Below are 25133 nucleotides of genomic sequence, written 5' to 3'. Positions count from 1 at the left end.
AGGGGATACAGAGGCTTAGAGAGATTGGACTATTAGAGTGGATTTATCATGCAAAGTCTGCTCTTACACCTCAGGAATGTCCAGACGATGCACCTTTTACCAGAACTGTGAGAAATAAATTTGTGAGACTAGTGCCATCGTCCCTGAAGAGCTATGTAGCTGCACTTCTCTGTAGGTCAGATATTACTGTAGGAACTGCTGTCACTGAACTGGTATCCTTAAACACAATGAGGATGATGGGATCCCGAGTTGGCAGGAGCCAGGTGGCAGCAATTAATTGTCAAAGACAGGGTAGACGTGGCTATTATAATAGACAGCAAACTCAAAGCAGGACTCAAAATTATGACTTGCAGAGATTTGTAGCATTGGCTAGTAAATCCTAGGGTACCCAGAAATACAATAGAAGGGCAGTCTACTAAATTCTTATTTGAGCTGTATAAAGAAGAGCTCTATGTCAAGTGAACAGAAGTCTAACCTGAATTACAAAAACACAGAGTCACGGCCCCTTAATCAGTTTCCAGACTTGAGACAGTTTACAGACCCAGAATCCCACAAATGAGGGGGAGGCCAGGTCCCTTTGGGGGAGAACCCTGTTACATTGCCACAAATTTATACTGTTAATCTTCCTCCAAGTCTCCCCCAAGGAGACTGACAACCTTTTACCAGGGTAACTGTGCACTGGGGAAAAGGAAATGATCAGATATTTCAGGGATTATTAAACACTGGTTCAGAAGTGACATTAATTCCAGGGGACCCAAAATGTCACTCTGGTCCACCAGTCAGAGTGGGGGCTTATAGAGGCCAGATGATCAATGGAGTTTCAGCTCAGGTCCATCTTACAGTGGGTCCAGTGGGCCCCTGGACCCATTCTGTAGTTATTTCCCCAGTTCCAGAACATATTATTGGAGTAGACATACTGAGCAACTGGCAAAATCCCTACATTGGCTCTTTAACTCATGCAGTGAGGGCTATTATGGTAAGGATGGCCAAGCAGAAACCACTAGAACTGTTCCTACCAATTAAAATAGTCAACCAGAAGCAATACCGGATTCCTGGAGGGATTGCAGAGATTACTGCCACTCGACTTGAAGTATGCAGGGGCGGTGATTCCCACCACATCCCCATTCAACTCTCCTATTTGGCCTGTACAGAAAACAGATGGGTCTTGGAGGATGACAGTGGATTATCGTAAGCTCAACCAGGTGGTGACTCTGATTCCAGTTGCTGTTCTGGATGTGGTATCATTGCTTGAGCAAATCAATACATCCCCTGGTACCTGCTAGGCAGCTATTGATCTGGCAAATGCTTTTCTCTCAATAGCTGTTAGTAAGGACCACCAGGAACAGTCTGTTTTCAGTTGGCAAGGTCAGCAATATACTTTCACTGTCCTACCTCAGGGGTATATCAACTCTCCAGCCCTATGTCACAATCTTGTCCACAGGGACCTTGATCATTTCTCCCTTCCACAAGACATCACATTGGTCCATCATATAAATGATATCATGTTGATTGGACCTAGTGAGCAAGAAATAGCAACTACTCTAGACTTACTGGTAAGGCACTTGTGTGTCAGAGGATGGGAGATAAATTCTACAAAAATATAGGGGCCTTCCACCTCAGTGAAATTTCTAGGTGTCCAGTGGTGTGGGGCATGTCAAGATATCCCTTCTAAGGTGATGGATAAGTTGCTGCATCTGGCCCCTCCTATGACCAAAAAAGAGGCACAACACCTAGATGGTCTCATTGGATTTTGGTGACAACATATTCCTCTTTTGGATATGCTACTCCAGCCCACTTATTGAGTGACCAGAAAAGCTGCTAATTTTGATTGGGGACCTGAACAAAAGGAGGATCTGTGACAGGTCCAGGCTGCTGTGCAAGCGGCTCTGCCACTTGGGCAATATAATCCAGCAGATTCAATGGTACTGGAAGTATCAGTGGCAAATAGAGATGCTGTTTGGAGCCTTTGGTAGGCCCCTATAGGAGAATCACAATTCAGACCCTTAGGATTTTGGAGCAAAGCCTTACCATCTGCTGCAGATAACTACTCTCATTTTGAGAAACAGCTTTTGGCCTGCTTATGGGCCTTGGTAAAAGACTAAACGCTTAACCATGGGCCACCAACTTGCCATGAGACCTGAGCTGCCTATCATGAGTTGGGTGTTATCTGACCCACCAAGCCATAAAGTTGGGTGGGTGCAGCAGCACTCTATTGTAAAATGGAAATGGTATATACGAGATAGGGCCAGAGCAGGTCCTAAAGGCACAAGTAAGTTACACGAGGAAGTGGCCCAAATGCCCATGGTCTCCGCTTCTATCACATTACCTTCTTTCCCAGACCAGAGCTATGGCATCTTGGGGAGTTCCTCACAGTGAATTGACTGAGGAAGAGAAAACTCAGGCCTGGTTTACAGATGATTCAGCACGATATGCAAGTACCACTCAAAAGTGGACAGCTGCAGCACTAAAACCCCTTTCTGGGGTGTCCTTGAAGGACAGTGGTGAGGGAAAATCCTCCCAGTGGGCAGAACTTTGAGCACACCTGGCTGTTCATTTTGCTTGGATGGAGAACTGCCCAGAGGTGCATTTATATATTGACTCATGGGCTGTTGCTAATGGTTTGGCAGGATGGTCAGGGACTTGGAAAGACTGTAATTGGAAAACTGGGGACAAAGAGATCTGGGGAAGAAGTAGGTGGATAGAGCTTTCTGAGTGAGCTAAAAACATGAACATATTTGTGTTCCATTTGAATGTGCACTAGAGGGTGACTTTAGCAGAGGAAGGTTTTAATAATCAAGTGGATAAGATGACCCGTTCTGTGGGTACCAGTCAGCCTCTTTCCCCAGAAACTCCTGTCATTGCCCAATGGACTCATGAACAAAGTGGTCATGGTGGTAGGGATGGAGGTCATGCATGGGCTCAGCAACATGGATTTCCACTCAGCAAGGCTGACTTGGCTACAGCCACTGCTGAGTGCCCAATCTGCCAGCAGCAGAGACCCACACTCAGCCCCCGGTATGGCACCATTCCCCGAGGTGACCAGCCAGCTACATAGTGGCAGGTTGATTACATTGGACCACTCCCTTCATGGAAGGGGCAGCAATTTGTTCTAACTGGAATAGACACATACTCTGGATATGTGTTTGCTTCCCCTGCACACAATGCTTCTGCCAAAACTACCATCCGTGGGCTTACAGAATGCCTTATCCATCATCATGGTGTTCCACACAGCATTGCTTCTGATCAAGGAACACACTTCACAGCAAATGAAGTGTGGAAATGGGCACATACTCATGGAATTCTCTGGTCTTAACGTGCTCCCCCTCATCCAGAAGCAGCTGGATTGATAGCATGGTGGAATGGCCTTTTGAAAACTCAATTATGGTGTCAACTAGGTGGCAATACCTTGAAGGGCTGGTGTAATGTTCTCTAGGAAGCTGTATATGCTCTGAATCAGCATCTGCTATATGATGCTGTTTCTCCCATAGCCAGGATCCATGGGTCTAGGAACCAAGGGGTGGAAATGAGAGTGGTATCACTCACAATTACGCCTAGTGATCCACTAGGAAAATTTTTGGTTCCTGTCCGTGTGACCCTGAACTCTGCTGGTCTACAAGTTTTAGTTCCAAAAGGGGAGTGCTTCCATCAGGAGAAACAACAATTCCATTGAACTGGAATCTAAAACTGCCACCTGGTCACTTTGGGCTACTAATGCCCCTGGATCAACAAGCCAAGAAGCAGATTACATTATTGGATGGGGTGATTGACACTATCAGGGGGAAATAGTACTGCAACTACACAATGGAGGTAGAGAAGAGTTTTCTTGGAATATAGATCCCCTAGGGGCGTCCTTTAGTACTATCATCCCTGTAATTAAAATCAATGGAAAACTGCAACAACCCAATCCAGGCAGGACTACCAATGGCTCTGATACTTTAGGAATGAAGGTTTGGGTCACCCCACCAGGCAAAGAATCACGATCATCTGAAGTGCTTGCTGAGGGTAAAGGGAACATGGAATGGTAGTGGAAGAAGGTAGTGATAAATATGAACTATGACCATGTGATTAGTTACAGAAATGAGGACTGTAATGCTGTTTCATTCCTGTTATAGTATTTAAGTTGTAAGATATCAAGTTTAAGAATGAATATTACCCAAGGACTTGCACCCTATTCTGGAGAGAGTTAATATGTTTCCAGTTATATGCAGGATAGTTGAGTATTGTTAGGTGAAAGAAAAAATGTGTTTTATTGTTTTTTTTATTTAGAAATTAGGCATGGTTTAAGGTGATACGTATAGCTGCCAAGTTGACAATGGTGGACTGTCATGGTCAGGTTCATGTGTCAACTTGGCCAAGTGCTGGTACCTATTTGTCTGGTTGGCAATTGCTGGCCTGTCTGTTGTGATGAGGACATTTCACAGAATTAAATCATCATCACATCAGCTATCCACAGCTGATTCCATTTGTAATCAGCCAAGGGGAGTGTCTTCTGCAATGAGTGATGCTTAATCTAATCACTGGAAGCCTTTTAAGGAGGATTCAGAAGAGACTTGTCAGCTTCACAGCCTGTCCTGCGGATTTTGGACTCTGCATTCCCATGGTTACATGAGACACTTACAAATTTTATATTTGCGAGTGCTTCCTGTTGATTCTGTTTTGCTAGAGAACCCTAACTAATACAGGAATGGGAACTTACACTTTGGCAGAGAGCAAGGGGTGTACAGGATAATGGGCTAAGCTAAGACAAATAGCAAGCTCAGGAAACAATACCCTCTATAATATCAAAGGAAGAAAAACAGTAAGTATCCCATGTCCAACTTGATAGCACCTTAGAAGTGGTAGTCATGTTTCATACGGGTGGTGGTCTCAGTCTTCTACAGCATAAAGGGTAAATTCTTCTGCATAGGGGGTGAAATCATTCCTGGCACAGACCCAGGAACCCCTACATTCTAATTGGCAAGCTGCCAGAATGCAATATACCAGAAACAGAATGGCTTTTAAAAAGGGGAATTCATTAAGTTGCAAGTTTACAGTTCTAAGGCCATGAAAATGTCCCAGTTAAAGCAAGTCTATAAAAATGTCCAAGTTAAGGCACCAACAAGAGGATACCTTCACTCAAGAAAGGCCAGTGAAGTTCAGGGTTTCTCTCTCAACTGGAAAGACACATGGCCAACATGGTGACATCTGCTAGCTTTCTCTCTCGGCTTCTTTCATGAAGCTCCTCCAGGGGAGTTTTCCTTCTTCACCTTCAAAGGTCTCTGGCTGCATGGGCTCTCATGGTTCTCGTGGCTCTCTAGCTTTCTCCAAAATGTTTCCTCTTTTAAAGAATTTCAGTAAACTAATCAAGACCCACCTGGAACCCCACAATTGGGCATGCCACAACTCTGTGGAGATAATCTAATCAAGTTCCAGTCTATGGTGCTGAATAGGGATTAAAAGAAAGCTGTCTCCATAAGATGGATCAGGATTAAAACATGGTTTTTCTAGGGAACATAATCCTTCAAACCGCCACACTTTTTCATATAGCAATCCATTTGGGCTGCTATGGGTCATGCTTTTGTGGCTATGCCACTTGTAAAACTGGAAGGCAACACTGGGCCTGGGAATTCAATTTGATATGTTTTAATTTGAGGTGCTATATTGATACACAGTTAGAAAAAGTGTCGCTGGTGCCTTTGTTATCACCATAGGCAGACCAAAGTGCTGGGACATGCCTGGTACAACTGAAGCCCCAATTGATGGTAGCTGATTCAAAGGTTCCTAACAGTCCAAAGTTAGAGGCTCCCAATGAGTGGAGTTCTGCCAGAACTTAGTTTTAGGGCATATGCTCTGATTTGGATACATATAGTCAGTAAGGTTCTACATTGATTTCCAGTAAAGATAGCTATAGCAAAGGTTGGAGTTCCAGAACTAAGTTGGAAACAGTCTTCCAGTCAGCCAATCATCATGGGCCTTTTATTTTATGTGCTTGTTTCACTGCTTGGAGGAAAGGCCTTCAGGTCTTTGGGCTATAGGGCTTGTATTAGCCATATTCAATAGCATGCAGGTCTCAGCATTTGCCATGTTGGGTTTACACAATGGCTTATTTGGAGGTTTTGGGCTTCCAAATTGCAAACCAATGAGAGCAGTCAGACCAAGGGTAACAAGACCCACAGCCAACAGAATGGTGTATAGCTGTATTTTATAGGCTTTTTGTTGCCTATAATAACATTTTCCTCCAACATATATTACTACCAAGGAAAGGCTTTCTGGTTTCATTACTGTGGGACATGGTGTTGACTCCATTATGTCCAAATGCGTTTTTCATTTACTAAGTGAAATTTTTCTATCTCCCTTATTGGTTGTCTACACCATCTGTGGGAATAGTCATAGGGCAATGATTTCAATTTCCTGCAGGGAATAGGATTAATTGCTCATCCCATATAACCCAAAAACTGGGGAGGGCTTTTGGGTGGTAGAAATTCAGGCTCAAATGGGTCCCATGCCAGATGGGCTGGTGCCTGCCCCATGGTTAACAAGTCTGAGGAGAATGTGCATCTTCGATCTGGCCTCTCTCTAGTGAAGCCTTGCATTGTGGCTTTAGAATGTATACAAATATCTGTTACTCTGATTTATATTTTGGATATTTGTGAGGCAAGTGATTCCCAGAGTTATTTATACCAAAGGGGTCAACTCTTAGGCAATGGCTCAAGATTTGTAAAAATGTACACATGGATCCATTTGTTAGGGCATCCAGTGCTAGGATCACTGCCTGAAGTTTGGCCAACTATGCTCAGCCTGAGGTTCTGTTCTTGATCAGTTATTGTTCTAGTTTGCTAGCTGCCAGAATGCAATATACCAGAAACAGAATGGCTTTTTAAAAGGGGAATTTAATGAGTTGCTAGTTTACAGTTCTAAGGCTGAGAAAATGTCCCAATTAAAACAAGTCTATAGAAATGTCCAATCAAAGGCATCTAGGGATAAGATACCTTGGTTCAAGAAGGCCGATGAAGTTCAGGGTTTCTCTCTCAAGTGAGAAGGCACATGGCGAATACGGTGTCATCTGCTAGCTTTCTCTCCTGGCTTCCTATTTCATGAAGCTCCCCGGGAGGCGTTTTCCTTCTTCATCTCCAAAGGTTGCTGGCTCATGGACTCTCTGCTTCATGGTGCTGCAGCATTCTCTGCTCTCTCTGAGTCTCTCCGAATCCCTCTCTCCAAAATGTTTCCTCTTTTATAGGACTTCAGAAACTAATCAAGACCCACTCAAATGGGTGGAGACATGTCATCCCCTAATCCAGTTTAACAACCATTCTTAACTAAATCACATCAACTAGGGAGATGATCTCATAACATTTTCAAATATACAGTACTGAGTAGAGATTATTCTACCTTTAAGAAATGGGATTTATATTAAAACATGGCTTTTCTTAGGGGGCATACTTCCTTTCAAACCAGCACATTCCACCCTCTGGCCCCTAAAAAAGACATGCTTTTCCCATATACAAAATACATTAATTTCATAACAATATCAGAAATCCTTAAACCTATCAGTAGCAATACAATGAAGTACAAAATTAGAGACAGTATAAAATCTCATCAAGTCAGTTACAGGCATGGTCTGTCCTAAGGCAAAATTCTCTCCATTTGCTCTGGACCTTTGAAAACTCACAAGTTATTTGCTGCCAACATACAAAGGAGGAACATTCATAGGATACATATACACATTTCCATAGGGAGGAACACAGGGGTCACCGGACCCATACGGTTTCGAAAACCTGCAGGGCAAAGTCCATTAGATTTTAAAGTCTGAGAGTCATTTATCCTCAGGGCTTTAGAAAGTGGCAGTCCCACCCTTTCCAAATGCCTACGCCTGCCTCTCTCTGAATGCAACCTTGGGGGATATTGGGGAGACCACCTTTCTTTTGGCTCCACCCTCTCCAAGCATTGGGGCCGCACCTGGGCTCTCTGCCATCTCCGGGGCACACGCTCAACCCCTCCATGTGGTGGCAGCCAGGCTCTCCCCCAATCCCAAGAAACATGCTTCACCCTCTCCAAGGCCTGAGGCGGCATGACTCTTCCACTGCAATGAGGTGGAAGGCCCATTCTCTGCCTCTGGGGCAAACTCACCCTCTCCATGGGCTTGGGTGGGTCCGCTCTCCTGGCCTGAGGCTTCTTGACTTCAGACCTCAGCTTCCATGGTTTTGCCTCTGAAGTTATTTTTCCTCCAATGTATCCCTTCACTGAACCCCTCAGTCCAGACTGGCAGCGGTTCTGTTTATACAGGTCCCACAGCACTCTCGTTGGCTTTCTATGCAGTAGCCTTGGATCATGCCCATTAGACATAAGGAGTTTCCACAAATCTTTCCTGGATAACTCCATGTCCGATCCTGGCTTTCTTTGAAATGTCTGACTGGTTGCACATTTGGTTAAATCCTCACACAGGGCTCTATTCTCTGGGGTCTCCTTTCCTGGGAGCCCAGAATTTTCTAGGACATCAATTTCTGGTTTCTTTGTACCCAAAAGTTCACTTTTCAGCTTATCTCTCTCCTGTTACATTTCACTATAAGCTGCAAGGAGAAACCAGGCTGCACTTTCGACATTTAATTTGGAGATCTCTTCTGCTAAATATACAAGTTCATGGCTTTTAAATCTGCCTTCCAGCCAAAGCCATTAGTCAACTTTGCCAGATTATCTGCCATTTTAAAACAAGGATTGCCTTCCTTCCAGTTTGCAATAACACATGCCTCATTTCTGTCTAAGGCCTCATCAGAGGTATCTTTAGAGTCAACATTTCTACCAACAGTCTCTCCAAAGCATTCTAGGCCTTCTCTATCAAGCTTTTCACAACTCTTCCGGAATCTTCCCCTTATCCATTTAAAAAGCTGTTCCAACATGTTTGGTATTTGCAAACTGCAGCAGCAGAACCCCACTCCTGGTACCAAAATCTGTTCTAGTTTGCTAGCTGCCAGAATGCAATATACCAGAAACAGAATGGCTTTTTAAAAGGGGAATTTAATGAGTTGCTAGTTTACAGTTCTAAGGCCGAGAAAATGTCCCAATTAAAACAAGTCTATAGAAATGTCCAATCAAAGGCATCCAGGGATAAGATACCTTGGTTCAAGAAGGCCGATGAAGTTCAGGGTTTCTCTCTCAAGTGAGAAGGCACATGGCGAATACGGTGTCATCTGCTAGCTTTCTCTCCTGGCTTCCTATTTCGTGAAGCTCCCCGGGAGGCGTTTTCCTTCTTCATCTCCAAAGGTTGCTGGCTCATGGACTCTCTGCTTCGTGGTGCTGCAGCATTCTCTGCTCTCTCTGAGTCTCTCCGAATCCCTCTCTCCAAAATGTTTCCTCTTTTATAGGACTTCAGAAACTAATCAAGACCCACTCAAATGGGTGGAGACATGTCATCCCCTAATCCAGTTTAACAACCATTCTTAACTAAATCACATCAACTAGGGAGATGATCTCATTACAGTTTCAAATATACAGTACTGAGTAGGGATTATTCTACCTTTAAGAAATGGGATTTATATTAAAACATGGCTTTTCTTAGGGGGCATACTTCCTTTCAAACCAGCACAGTTATAATGGTGGTGATACCACCCATACCATGTATAAATTCCCATTGTTTTTCACTCAACTGATCCTAAGTGGCTCCCCAGGAAGCCAAGGGGCTTAGGCAAGAGGAGTCCCCTTCCACCACCATGGCATCATACAGAGGACAGTGATGGCCACCCCTCCTGTAGATGGAAGATTCCAGGCAGCCCAGATTTGGCTCATCCTGTATTAAGGAGGCATCAGAAGTCATGCCAAGCTTGCACTGTGCTGCTTCTATGACTCAAGGCATAATGGGAAAACTAAGCATGGAAGATCACAGGCTCAAAGTCTGCTAGAGCCTCCATTTCCAGAAGAGTCCAGTATATGGCCAGCAATTGCTACTCTAATATTGTAAAGAATGGAACTAAGGATGGCAGTTTCTTGCATCAGAAGCTCATGTGCAACTTACGGCCATCCTGGGTGGTTTAGAGACTCCAGGAGATAGACATGAGAGGAGGATGCTAAGATAAAAGAGTCTGTGGGGAGAGGGGGGCACAAACAGGAGTGATTGCTGTATTACAATTTGAATAGTTCCTAGAGTCTTTTGTTGGAGGGGCCCCATTTACAGTGGAACCAATTGCAAGTAACAGCATCAGTGAGATTAAATGGAATTTATAAATGAGGAATATATTGTCTCCAAAACCCAAAAAGAACTAAAAGATGTTATGGCTGAGAAGTTCACTAGCTGTTTTTTGATAGTGTCGGGGTAGAACAGTCCTTAGGTTAGCAAATAATTTTCAAGAGTTTAACCATGATGGTAGGGCTTTGCATTATATGTGAAACAACTGCCTATCTCCAATTTGCAAGCTCTTTTGTGAATATGTATGTGCCCCTAATGAGTGTGTCAAATGAATCTCCTCAAAGAAGGGTGTCATAAATATAATGTCATACTGCTGTTCCTGAGAAAGGTAGATGCAGTTAAATCTTGCCTGTAAAAATTGTATGTGATGACAAGGCTGCTATGTACCCCATGAGTGGTTTGATAAAAGGTTATTGTGGGGCAGGCCATTGTGGCTCAGCAGGCAAGAATGCTTGCTTGCCATGCCAGAGGACCCGGGTTCGATTCCTGGTGCCTGCCCATGTAAAAATAAAAATAAAAAAAATAAAAAAAAAACAAAGGGTATTGTGTCCCCTTGGTGGTGAAGGCAAACTGAAACTAAGAGGCTGTTGAGATAGGCACTGAATAGAACATATTAACAGAATTATAATAGCAAAATATTTACCAGTCACTGATTAGATATAGTGAAGTTCTTTCAGTTTGCTAAAGCTGCTGGAATGCAATATACCTAAAATGGATTTATTAAGTTACAAGTTACAATTCTAAGTCCATGAAACTGTCCAGATTAGGCATTAACAAGAGGATACCTTCTCAGAAGAAAGCCTGCCAGCATCTGGGACACCTCTGTCAGCTGGGAAGTCATATGGTGTGGTAGTTGGATTCAGTTGTCCACTTGGCCAGGTGAAGGTACCTAGTTCTGTTGCTGTAAACATGAGCCAATGGTACATGAACCTCATCTGTTCCCTGATTACATCTGCAGTAAGTTAGGAGGCGTGCCTGCTGCAATGAATGATGTTTGACTTAATTGGCAGGTGCCTAAATGAGAGAGCACAACGCAGCACAGCCCAACAGCTCGGCATACGTCATCTCAGCACTTGCAGCTCAGCCTAGGCCTTTGGAGACGCAGAAAGCAATCACCCTGGGGAAAGTTGGTGGAACTCAGAGGCCTGGAGAGAAGGCCAGCAGAGATCACCCTGAGCTTTCCCATGTAAGAAAGAACCTCAGATGAAAGTTAGCTGCCTTTTCTCGGAAGAACTAATGAAATAAATCCCCTCTTATTAAAAGCCAATCTGTCTCTGGTGTGTTACATTCCAGCAGCTAGCAAACTAGAACAGATTTGGTACCGGAGAGTTGGGTGCTGCTGCGGTTTGCAAATACCAGATATGTTGGAACAGTTTTTTTGATGGCTAAGGGGAAGATTTTGGAGGAACTATGAAGAGAATGATGGAGAAGTCCTGGACTGCTTGAAGAGACTGTTGGTGTAAACAGAACCACTGCCAATCTGGATAAAGGGGGACACAAAGGGACAAATTGGAGTTTGCAGAGTGAGAACCGTGGATGCTTGGGTCTGAAGCCAAGAAACCAGGGCCAGGAGAGTGGACTCACCCATATATGTGGAGAGGGTGAGTTTACCCTGAAGGGTGAGGATGAGTCTCCCATTTTGTTGCAGTAGAAGAGTTGTATAGCCTCAGGCCTTTGAGAAGCCAAAGGATAAATGACTTTCAGACTTTGAAATCCCATGGCACTTTCCCTGCAGGTTTTACATCTGTGTTTCTTCCAATTTCTCCCTATGGAAATGAAAACCTGTATCCTGTGAATATCCTCCTTTGCATATTGGCACCAAACAACTTGTTTTGAGATTCACAGGTCCACAGCCAGAAGAGAATTTTTTTTTGCACCTTGGTATTATTTAAGGTGATGCGTGTAGTTGCCAAGTTGACAAGGGGTGGACATGTGGTAGTTAGATTCAGTTGTCAACTTGGCCAGGTAAAGGTATCTAGTTCTGTTGCTGTGAACATGAGCCAATGGTACATGAACCTCATCTGTTCCTGATTACATGTGCAGTAAGCTAGGAGTCGTGCCTGCTGCAATGAATGATGTTTGACTTAATTGGCAGGTGCCTAAATGAGAGAGCACAACGCAGCACAGCCCAACAGCTTGGCATACCTCATCTCAGCACTTGCAGCTCAGCCTAGGCCTTTGGAGACACAGAAAGCAATCACCCTGGGGAAAGTTGTTGGAACACAGAGGCCTGGAGAGAAGGCCAGCAGAGATCACCCTGAGCCTTCCATGTAAGAAAGAACCTCAGATGAAATTTAGTTGCCTTTCCTCTGAAGAACTAATGAGATAAATCCCCTCTTATTAAAAGCCAATCCGTATCTGGTGTGTTGCATTCCGGCAGCTAGCAAACTAGAACACATGGTGATGTCTGCTGTCCTTCTCTACAGGCTTCTGGTTTCAATGCCTCTCTCAGCTCCTGTTTCCAGTGACTTTCACAATAAGCATCTGTGGTTCCTAAGTTAGCTCTCCTATCATCTCTCTGCTCTCTGTGTCTGCTCTTTTAATGACTCCAATAAACTAATAAGGCCCACCTTGAATGGGCAGGACCACATCTCCATGGATATAGTCTAATCAAAAGGCCCTACACAAACAGTGGGTCTGCTTCCAAAAGATTAGATTAGGGTTAAAAGAATGTTGCTTTTCTTCAGTACATAACAGTTTCAAACCAGCACAGGGACCTTAATGGATGGTGTGATGGTTAGGTTCATGTGTAAATATGGCAGGTGATGGTGCCCAGTTGTTTAGTCAGACAAGCAACTGGCCTAACCATTATGCAAAAGTACTTCATATACTTAAATCATCAGTTAGCTGATTACATTGCTGGTCAATTACATCTATGATCATCTAAGAGCAGTGTCTTCCACAATGAGAGATTCCAATCAGTTGGATGTGATCCAATCAACTGGATGTAATCTAATCAGTTGGAGACTTTTAAGGAAAAGGTGACAATTTCAGCAGTCAGAAGAGAGAATTTTCATCTCTACTTCAGCCAGCTAGCCTCTCATAGGAATTCATCAAAGACCTTCATCACTGTTGACAGTTCGTGGCCTACCCTATGGAATTTGGACTCATGCATCCCCACAGCTGTGTGAGACACTTTTATAAACCTCATATTTACAAATTATCTCCTGTTGGTTTTGTTTCCCTAGAGAACCCTAATACAGATGGGATCACAGCATTAGGGTTACAGTAATATACTGGGAGGTGCCATTCTTTCCAAGTCTGAGAATGGGCCTAATTGGGCTGCTAAATGGAGAAGCTGTTGAGACAAACACTCCTCTAATGAGGTCTCATATAATAAGTTTCAGTCTTTGAAGACACTGTTTTAACAAATATTAGGCCACATCAACCTTTTTAACTGGGGTCCATGCAGTCTCATTTTTCAAATCCATTTGTAAGTACAAAAGACTTCATTTAATTTTAATTTGCTACTCATTGGGTCAGAGTATCCATGACCACTATGGGAAATTTTAGGGCAATGGGTGTTATGACCATGGGAAATGTATGCAAGGCGATATTTCTAAAGGTTACAGCCAGGCATACCAATTTGTCCTGTATTTTAAATGTAGTTACTCTCCTAAGATTATAGAGGGCAAAATCCAATCAGCATCTTTTTATAATTTTTCTTGATAAATTATTTATCAAATTTTGGAATTCCAGTTGGGTCAAATTGTGTACCTCAGTTTCAATTTAAATATGTATTTTGTTTGTTTGTTTGTTTCCTCCCCTGTATCCAGGCTTATTTTTTTTTCTTTTTTTTTTTGCCACTGGAACTAGGGTTCCCTCGTACTTTTATCCTCCTCATATTTATAAATTTATTCATCTAGAGAGCCTCAAGTTTGTATCACCTGGGTTAAGGACCTTCTTTGTGGTTGTATGGTTTAATGACCCTGGGCATGTTGTTGCATGTATCAGAACTTTGTCCCTTTTTAAAGCTGAATAATATGTCATTGTAGAACAAGATTTTAAATCAGCTATTTAAAATATATTCAAACAGCTAAAGGAAACAATGTGTAAAAAAACTAAAAGGAAAAATGGTGGCATAAGACAATGCCAGCAAAGTTTTCCCTTAGAGACACGTTACAAAAGGGCAGATTCCACTTGCTTTGACTCTGGAGGATAATAGAGACTGGAGAAAGACTTCACAAATGCTGAATTTAATTAAGGGGGGAAAACACCAAAAAAAGAAGGTAGGATACCTGCAACTCAAGTGACCTCCTCACTTAATTCTATTGGTCTAAAAGTCACACAGCAGCAGCATTCTGGTTCAGGTACCTCATACCACGGTTGCTGACCATGGAGCTACCCATGGCAGTGACTACCCAAGGCAATGACTTAGAGCCCTATGCACATTCAGGCACTGGGACCCAAGGCCAGACAGATTCAAGGTGCAGGGAGGGGCACTCGGTGGCTCCCCATGCTCCCACAGCCACACTTGCTCTCTTGGGCCAGAGAAGTATCCCTAGTGGTCAGCGAGGGGGTGCATACAAAGCATCCCCCAGGAAACACGATTAACCCAAAGCAGAACTGTTGGAAAGCAGTGCACACCCTCAACCCAGTTCCTAATGGCTGGGGCACCTAGATGAAAAATTGGCTGTTTTTGAGTACTGGCTGTTTTAGAATCTGGCTCCATGGAGTAGGATACACTAATGTGGAAGTTACCAGAGGCAGAAAAGCCATGCAGAAACAGGAAAACTGAATCACTGTAAATGCAGGGTGAACCCACCAATGAATGCTGTCATGAAAAGGCAGCCCTGAGGGTGGGAGCGCAACTGAGACAAATGATAACCATTCAGGAGGCATATCTGCATAAATTATAGCCCTGACATTCTCTCAATAATTAAGGATTCCCAAGTTAATAGGCCACACCCTTGATCTTGAGGCTTGCTCTTATAAATTTAACTTCTGTAGCAGAGAAGCTAAGCCTACCTATAATTATGCCTAAGAGTTATTTCCAGAAAACTTCTTTTGATACTCAGATGTGGTCTCTCTCTCTCTCTCTAAGCCCAATTCTAGAAGGAAAATCACTACCCTCCCCACTACATGGGACATGATATCCAGGAGTAAAAGTTGCCTTGGCTTGTGGGACATGACTCCCATGGATGAGCCTGGCCCTGGCACCATGGGATTGACAACACCTTCCTGACCAAAGCGGGAAAAGAAACGTAACAAAATAAGGTATCATTGGCTAAGACAGTTCAAATAGAGTTGAGAGACTATTCTGGAGGCTACTCTTATGCAAGCTTCAGCTAGATATTGCTAATTGCCACGGTATGCCAAACCCCAACCAATATCATTTCTGTTAACCTTAAAGAACACCCAGGGCTCTAACTGAGACCCTACAAAAATTTCATGCAGTAAGTTTACTTTGCAGAAAGTAAATGGTCCCTAGGCCAGATAAGTCCTGAACCCTGGGGGTTCTCCAAGAACATCAGATAGTTCCTTCTCCCTATCCTATATTGTCAACACCCCTTTGTAACATGAAAAAGTTAGAATGAGCATAGTATTTGCAAAGTCCCCTTGGGGGACAGGGAAGAAAGGAGGAAATATTAAATTTCCCTATCTGGGAAATTTCTGATATTCTCACAAGCAGTGGGGACCACAAATTCAATAGGCTGAGTCCTCAGTCTTAGGGTTCACCTCTATGAAACATGTTCCTGCAAAGAAGAAGCTAAGCCTACTTATAATTATGCCTAAGAGTCACTCCCTCTTTTGTTGTTCAGATGTGGCCTCTTTCTCTAAGCCAATCTGGCAGGTGAACTCACTGCCTTTCCCCCTACATAGGATATGACTCCCAGAGGTACAAATCTTCCTGGCAACAAGGGACAGGGCCCCCAAGATGGGCTGGGACCCAGCATCATGGGAATGAGAAAACCTTCTTGACCATAACAGGGAAGAGAGAAATGAGACAAAATAAAGTTTCAGTGGCTGAGAGATTTCAGAGTCGGGAAGTTATTCTTATGTATTACACAGATATCCCTTTTTAGTTTATGGCTAGAGGGAAATACCTGAAACTGCTGAACTGTATTCAGGTAGCCTTGATTCTTGAAGATGATTGTATAAGTATATAGCTTTTACATTGTAACCATGTAATTGTGAATATCTTGTGTCTGATGCTCCTTTTATCCAGGGTACGGACAGATGAATAAAAAAATAAGGATAAAAATAAATAAATAATGGTGGGGGGAATAAAGGGTAAAAAACTGGATAAACCGACATACCATTGGTCAATGAGAGGGAGGAGTAAGGGGTATGGGATGTATGGATTTTTTCTTTTCTGGGGTGATGCAAATGTTCTAAAAATAATCACAGTGATGAATGTGCAGCTATGTGATGATATTGAGAGCCAATAAGAGTGTACTATGGATGGACTGTATGTGTGTGATGATTTCTCAATAAAAATATTAAAAAAAAAAAAAAAGATGCCCAGAGAAGGAATAGAGGAAAGGAAGCTCTCTCCTGGAGATGAAAAAATTGCAAAAACAAAACAAAACAAAACACCTACAATATTGAAAATTGTACTGCATATCCAGGGCAAGAAACAGATGAAGAAAAACTGAGAAAATCTGAACAGTAAACATGGGTATTCTAAAGGCATAAAATAAGGTAGACCAAGCATCAAAGAAGAGTCTTAACACAAACACAATCAACAATAAAACCCTAGACAAGAGGGAGAGATGGGCTTTCATAGTTAGCTCATCAAAATCATCAGATGCCTAGAAATCAGCAAAAAAATTATGAGCCATATTAAGAAACAGGAAGATATGGCTCAGTCAAGGAAACAAATTAAAATTTCAGAGGAAACACAGATACTGGAACAACTAAGCAAAGACAGTAAAATGAATCTCTAAAATCTATTTAAGGAGATCAAATAGAATATGGATATAGAGTTAGGGATATAAAGAAGACATTGTGTGAACATAAAGAAGAATTTGTTTATAGATCATTCTCTAGGATAGACCACATGTAGATGATAAAATAGGTCTCAATAAATTTTAAAAGTTTGAAATTGTACAAAAAACTTTCTCTGATCATAATGGAATGAAGCTGGAAATCAATAACAGGCAGAGAACTAGAAAATTCACAAGTACATGGAGGTTAAAAACACAATCAGTGGGTCAAAGAAGAATTTACAAAAGAAATCAGTAAATATTTCAAGAAGAATGAAAGCAAGAACACAAATATCAAAACTTATGGGATGCAGTGAAGGCAGTGCTGAAAGGGAAATTTTGAGCCCTAAACACCTACATTTGAAAAGAAGGATCTAAAATCAAACCCTAACTGCACATCTGGAGAACAAGAAAAAGAACATAAAATTAGTCCCAAAGCAAGCAAAAGGAAAGAAATAACAAAGATTATAGCAGAAATAAATCAAATTGAGAAAAAAAGAGAGGATAAAACCAAAACTGATTCTTAGAGAAGATGAATAAAATTGACAAGCCCTTTGCTAGAGTGACAAAGAAAAAAAGAGAAGATGCAAATAAATGAAATCAGAAATGAGAGGAAGGACATTACTGACACCACTGAAATAAAAAAAGATCATAAAAGGATTCTATGAGCAACTGTATTTCAATAAATTAGACAACTTAGATTAAATGGACAAATTCCTGGAGACACAGGAACAATGAACACTGACTGTGCTGGTTTGAAAGTGTTGTGTACCCCAGAAAAGCCATGTCCTCTAATCCTGATTATCTTGTTGGAGATGTGACACTCCAAGTTGTGGGTGTGATGTGATTAGATTATCTCCACCAGGAAGATATGGAGTGCCCAGTTGTGAGTGTGGCCTTTTGATTAGATGGAGATATGACTCCACCCATTCAAGGTGGGTTTTGATTGGTTTACTAGAGTCCTTTAAAAGGGAAACATTTGGAGAAATTTCAGATGCAGATGCTTGGAGAACAGGTGCTTCAGAGCTGAAAGAGACTTGGATGTTTGGAGATACTTAGAGTGCCAAAAGAGAGAGCAGATGCCTAGACATGGGTAAAGCCCAGCAGATATCACCATGTTCCTTCCCATGAGATGCTATACAAGCCAGAACTCAGAGTTGTGTCCTAGAGTAGCTAAGTGAATGATCACAGGCATTTAGAGAGGAAACCATTGGTATCAGAAGCTGGAAGCAACAGAACTGGGAACAAGACGAGCAGACACCAGCCACGTGCCTTCCCAACTCCTGCTGGTGCCTTAATTTGGACATTTTCAAGCCTTAGAACTATAAACTTGTAATGTAATAAATTCCATTTTTAAAAGCCATTCCATTTCTGGTATATTGTATTATGGCAGCTTAACAAACCAATATACTCTGGAAGAAATACAAGACCTCAATAGACCAATTACTAGTAAAGAAATAGAATCAGTCATCAACAACCTACCAACAAAGAAAATCCCAGGACCAGATGACTTCATAGGTGAATTCTACCAACCATTCAAAAATGGATTAATACCAACCCTGCTCAAACTCTTCCAAAAAGCTTTAGAGAGAATATTACCCAACTCATTCTATAAAGCCAACATCACCCTAATACCAAAGCCAGATAAAGATACAAGAAAAGGAAATGACGGATCAGTTTCTTTTATGAATACATATGCAAAAATCCTCAACAGGGAGGTTCCAAAATGCAGAAATAGGGAGGGAGCAGCAGAACCTACTTCTCTCCCAAAAGCAGTAAGTAGCCAGGCAGAAACTGTCTGAATTAACTGTTTTGGGGATCCAGAGACCAGAAGTGTGGAATGAAGAAACAGAAATCGTCGTCAGAGACTATGAGCAATTCATCCACGACTCCTGGCATATATCCCCTACCCTCAAGGGAAGCAATGGCAGGTAGCCCAATCCTTGCCTTGTGTGGGGGGGGTTGCCTGTGGACTAGGATGGCTCAGGGAGTACTCTGCCCCAAGAACAGAGGGGGCACAAGCCCGACGATGAGCCAGATATTGGCTAGCAAAGTTAGAACAAGGGATCCCACAGTCTCAGCCCTCCTAGGTCAGATGTCACTGGGAGGCATTTTTAGACTGCATCAGAGATGGAACTGGCAAAGAACCATAATAGCTCATCTTAGTAGGGCTGAGGGGAATAGTTAACTGAAGAGCATGATCAGTTGAGCAGGCCAGAAAAATGGGCAAAAGATTTGAATAGATATTTTTCAAAAAAGGAAATCCAAATGGCTATATAGCATATGAAAAATACTTCACATCACTAGCTATCAAGGAAATGCAAACCAAAACCACAAGGAGATATCATTTCACACTACCAGAATAACCACTATTAAAAAATGAGAAAACTACAAGTGTTGGAGAGGACACAGAAAAATAGAAACACTTATTCACTGCTGGTAGAAATGTAGAATGGTGTAGCCACTTTGGAAGGCAGTTTGGTGTCCCTCAGGAAGCTATGTATAGAACTTCCATATGATCCAGCAATCTGGTACTAGGTATATAACCAGAAGAAATGAAAGCAGGGACATGAACAGACATTTGCCCAGCAATGTTCGAAGTGTCATTCACAGTGCCAAAAGATGAAAGCAACCCAGGAGTCCATCAAATGATGAACAGATAAACAAAATGTGGTGTGTGTATGTGTGTGTGTGTATGATGGAATATTATTCAGCAACAAGAAGGAATGAAGTCCTGATGCATGTGATGGCATGGATTAACCTTGGCATGGATGACATTATGTTAAGTCAAGTAAGTGAGACACAAAAGGACAAATATTGTATGATCTAACCAATATGAACTAATTAAAATATGTAAACTCATACAGATAAACTCTAGTATATAGGTTACCATAAAACAGAATGAGAATAGAGAATAGGGAGAGGTTCTCAATGTGTGCAGAATTTTTAATGAGGTTGAATTTAAATGTTTGGAAATGGATAAATGCGATGGTAGCACATTATGGTGAGTGGAATTAACACTGAATTATGTGTATGACTGCAGTTGAAAGGGGAAGTTTAGTTCAATTTTGTATATGTCACTAGAAGGAAAGCTGGAGGTTAAAATTTGGGACTGTATAACAGTGAATCCTGTAGTGGATTATGACTGTGATTAATAGTATAATTAATAAATAAAAAGTTCTTTCATGAACAAGAACAAATGCACATCACCATTACAAGGAGTTAATAATACAGTGGTATATGGGGAAAAAACGCACCTACAGCAAACTAGGGACTACAGTTAACAGTAATGTTTTATGTAACAAATGTACCACACCAGTACTAGGGGTCCATAATAGGGGTGGGGGAGAAGGGGTATAGGATGTTTTGGGCTTATTTTTTTTGGAATAATGAAAATGTTTTAAAATTGATTGTGGTGATGAATATACAACTATGTGATGATACAGTGAGCAACTGATTGTATACTTTGGATGGATTGTACGGTGTGAATATATCTCAATAAAATTGCATTAAAAAACTTAATAGGGAAAAGTGTGTGTAGTGAGGGGGATATGGTGGAACTGTTTATCTGAATGATTTTTCTGTAAATCTACAACTCCTCTGAAAAAGAAAAAGCTCATGCTCAATTCAGTTATTGGAAAACTTTTAAGTATGCTTGGAAAAACTTGGATATGCGAATCTATTTGATTAATTAAAAATTTTATGAAATCTAAACATAGTTCTAATTATTTCTGATGAAAATTTAGCATCCAAATTGAGATGTGCTGCAAGTGTGAAATACACACCAAGTTTCAAAGTGTTAGCACAGAAACAAGGAATGTAAAAATATCACATTAATAATTTTTACATTGATTATGTTGAAATGATAATAGTTTAGATATACTGGGGTAAAGGAAATATATAATTAAAACTAATTTCGCCTTCAGAAAAGAAATCCTCAACAAAACACTGGCAAATTGAATCTAAAAGCACATGAAAAGAATTATACATCAGGATCAAGTGGGTTTAATCCCACATGATGCAAGGGTGGTTCAACATAAGAAAATCAATTAATGTAATAAATCACATCAACAACATGAAAGGAAAAAACAATCATCTCAATTCATGCAGGAGAGGCATTTGACAAAATTCAGTATTCCTTATTGAAAAAAAAAAAACTTCAAAAAATAGGAATAGAAGGAAACTTCCTGAACATGATAAAGGGTATATATGAAAAATTCACAGCTAATATTATACTCAATGGTGAAAGTATGAAAGCTTTCCCTCTAAGATCTGGAACAAGACAAGAATGCCCACTGTTATCACTGTTATTCAACATAGTACTGGAAGTTCTAACCAGAGCAATTAGGCAAGAAAAAGAAATAAAAGGCATCTAAATTGGAAAGGAAGAAGTAAAACTTCTACTGTTTGCAGATGACATGATCCCATAGATAGAGAGTCCCAGGAAATCTACAACAAAGCTACTAGAACTAATAAATGTATTCACCAAAGTGGCAGGACACAAGGTTAATGTGCTGGTTTGAAAGGAAGTATGCCCCCTAAGAAAAGCCATGTTTTAATTTAAATTCCATTTCATAAAGGTAGAATAATCCCTATTCAATACTGTATGTTTGAAACTGTAATGAGATCATCTCCCTGGTTGATGTGATTTAGTTAAGAATGGTTGTTAAACTGGATTAGGGGATGACATGTCTCCACCCATTTGGGTGGGCCTTGATTGGTTTATTGGAGTTCTATGAAAGAGGAAACATTTTGGAGAATGAGAGATTCAGAGAGATTCAGAGAGAGTGACACTACGAAGCAGAGAGTCCATCAGCCGGCGATCTTTGGAGATGAAGAAGGAAGATGCCTCCCGGGGAGCTTCATGAAACAGGAAGCCAGGAGAGAAAGCTAGCAGATGACGCTGTGTTCGCCATGTGCCCTTCCAGCTGAGAGAGAAGCCCTGACTGTGTTCACCACGTGCCTTCTCACTTGAGAGAGAAACCCTGAACTTCATCGGCCTTCTTGAACCAAGGTATCTTTCTCTAGATGCCTTTGATTGGACATTTCTTTAGACTTGTTTTAATCGGGACATTTTCTAGGCCTTAGAACTGTAAACTAGCAACTCATTAAATTCCCCTTTTTAAAAGCCATTCCATTTCTGGTATATTGCATTCCAGCAGCTAGCAAACTAGAACAGTTAATATGCAAAAATCAGTAGTATTTCCATACACTAGTAAAGAGCAAGCTGAGGAGGAAATCAAGGAAAATATTCCATTTACAATAGCAACTAAAACAATCAAGTTATCTAGGAATAAATTTAACCAAGGATTTAAAGGACTTCTACATAGGAAAACTACAAAACTTTGCTAAAAGAAATCAAAGATCTAAGTAAATGGAAGGACATTTCATGCTCAAGCATTGGAAGACTAAATATTGTTAAGATGTCACTTCTCCCCAAAATGATTTACAGATTCAACACAATCCCAGTCAAAATTCCAAGAGCCTACCTTTGCAGAATTGGAAAGGCCAATTATTAAATTGATTCGGAAGAGTAAAGGGCCCCAAATCGCCAAAAACATATTGAAAAAGAAGAATGAAGCTAGAAACTCACACTATCTGACCTTAAAGCATATTACAAAGCTACAGTGGTCAAAACAGCATGTTATTGGAACAAGCACAGATATATCAACCATTGGAATCAAATTGAGAGTTCAAAAATAAGCCTTCAAGTCTATGGCCAAATGGTTTTTGACAAGGATGCCAAGTCCACTCAATTGGGAAATAGTCTATTCAATAAATGGTGTTGGGAGAAGTGGATACTCATCTGTAAAGGAATGAAAGAGGACCCTTATCTCACACCATATAAAAAATTAAATCAAAATAGATGAAAGAGGGCCAAGGGCAAACTGCCTCTCCTGCCCCACTGCCCACCTGCAGCCATGCTTGCTGCCAGCTCCAAGCTGCTGCATGCCCTCACAGAATTAGCCTGTGGATATGGGCCAGAATCAGGGGCAGACTTGGGGTTGCCCACTGCACAGGAGCCAGAGCCATGGCCCCTTGGGGAGCTGCAGTACTTGGGGCAGATTGAGAATATCCTTCACTGCAGCTCCAGGTAAGGAGGACCACACCTCCAGGGAGGGAGGACTACACAGTACCCTGAATCTTGCCTGCAGACACACTACAGCCTAAGAGATGAATTTCCTCTGCTGCCCACCAAACATGTATTCTGGAAGGGTGTTTTAGAGGAGCTGCTGTGGCTTATCAAGGGATTCATAAATGTTGAAGTACTCTCTTCCAAGGAAGTGAAAATCTGGGACGCCAATGGATTATGTGACTTTTTGGACAGTGTAGCCTTCTCCACCAGAGAACAAGAGTATTTGGGCCCAGTTTATGGCTTTTAGTGAAGGCATTTTGGGACAGAATACAGAAATATGAATTCAGATTATTCAGGCCAAGGAGTAGACCAGCTACAAAAGGTGAGTGACACAATCAAAATCAACCCCAATGACAGAAGAATCATACGTGTTTGGAATCCAAAAGATCTTCCTCTGATGGCATTGCCACTGCACCACACATCCTGCCAGTTCTATGTAGGCAACAGTGAGCTCTCATGCCAGCTGTACCAGCAGTCAAAGACATGGGCCTCAGCGTGCCTTTCAACATTGCCAGCTACACCCTGCTCACCCACATGAAAGCACACATCACAGGCCTGAAGCCAGGTGAGTCTGTACATACTTTGGGAGATGCACATATTTACTTGAATCACATCAAGGCAGTGAAAATTCACTTTCAGTGAAAACCAAGACCTTTCCCCAAGCTCAAAATTCTTCGAAAAGTTGAAGCAATTGATGACTTCTAAACTGAAGACTTTCCGATAGATGGGTACAATCCTGATCTGACTATTAAAATGGAAATGGCTCTCTAAAGTGCTGTTAATGGAATTGTTTCAAGGCTGTTGACAGTCTTTAGGGGTTGGATGACAGGTGAATAATTTTTGTTATAAAGGAAAAAGGAATTAGGTAAAAAAAAAAAATGAATTGGTTACTGTTTTGGTTTGATAAAGCTGCCAGAATGGAATACAAAGGGAAATTTATTAAGTTGTAAATGTACAGTTCTAAGGTCATGAAAATGTCCAAATTAAGGCACCCTGAGAAAGATACTTAATTCCAAAGAAAGGGCTGATGATGTTCAGGGTTTTTCTCTCAGCTGGGAGGGCACATGGCGACATCTGTAAGCTTTCTCTCATTTCATAAGGGTTTCCCAGGGTTGTTTTCCTTCTGCATCTCTAAAAGTCTCTGGCTCTGAGGGCTCTGTTGGCTCTGAAGCTTTGTCCAAAATGGTTCCCTGTTAAAGGGCTCCAGTAAGCAACCCCACCTTGAATGGGTGGCGATACACCTCTGTGAAAACCACCTAATCAAAAAGTTCCACCCACAAGTGAGTGGGTCACATCTCTACGGAAACAATAAAAAAGATCCCACCCAGCAATACTTCATGAGGATTAAAGAACATGGCTTTTCTAGGGTATACAACAGATTCAAACCAGAACACGGGTATACTGCATTTCGATAGCACTTAACAAACGAATACACAGGGTTAAGCTCTGAAGAAGGCCACTAGCCAGAGCAAAGCTAACAAGAATGAAAGGTGCTTTTTGCCTTGTTATTTTGGTTTTGATTATCTCCTGGCTTTCAAGAAAATCTCTGTCATATCACTAGCTGCTTACAAACTTAAGGGGCAGCCCAAAAATTAAATCCCTGAGTTAATACTCTAAAATATTAAAATGTACAGTGTGCAACAAAAGATTACAAGACAAAAAAAACATAAAATGATGGTCTATCCAAAGGAAAAAGATAAAAACCAAGAAGCCCAATGACCCAAGATGGCTGATCAGGGAGAGGATGGGCTCATTTCTCTCCCAGAAAATAGAACTAGAGACAAGGCAGAAACTGCAACAATAGATCCGAGACTCTGAAGATCAGGGGGAATGCTCTGCAACACCCTGGAAAGGGTAGACAACAAGACAGAGAAGCTGAGGTGAGAGATCATGAGTGACCCCCCCCCCCCCC

The 25133-nt window shown here is 41.6% G+C and overlaps 1 protein-coding gene and 1 pseudogene across 2 annotated transcripts in view; one reads left to right on the top strand and one right to left on the bottom strand.

The window, feature by feature from the left end:
• The window catches only part of LOC143670601 (uncharacterized), a 144768-nt gene that overhangs the window by 71538 nt on the left and 48097 nt on the right, over positions 1–25133 (bottom strand). The gene's annotated exons all lie outside the window — the stretch shown is intronic.
• Positions 23007–23992, top strand: LOC143670944 (thymidylate synthase pseudogene; annotated as a pseudogene).

Source organism: Tamandua tetradactyla, chromosome X (genome assembly GCF_023851605.1).
Source record: "Tamandua tetradactyla isolate mTamTet1 chromosome X, mTamTet1.pri, whole genome shotgun sequence".
Classification (NCBI taxonomy): Eukaryota; Metazoa; Chordata; class Mammalia; order Pilosa; family Myrmecophagidae; genus Tamandua; species Tamandua tetradactyla.
The sequence above is the reverse complement of the archived record's forward strand: the minus strand, read 5'-3'. Positions and strand labels throughout refer to the sequence as shown.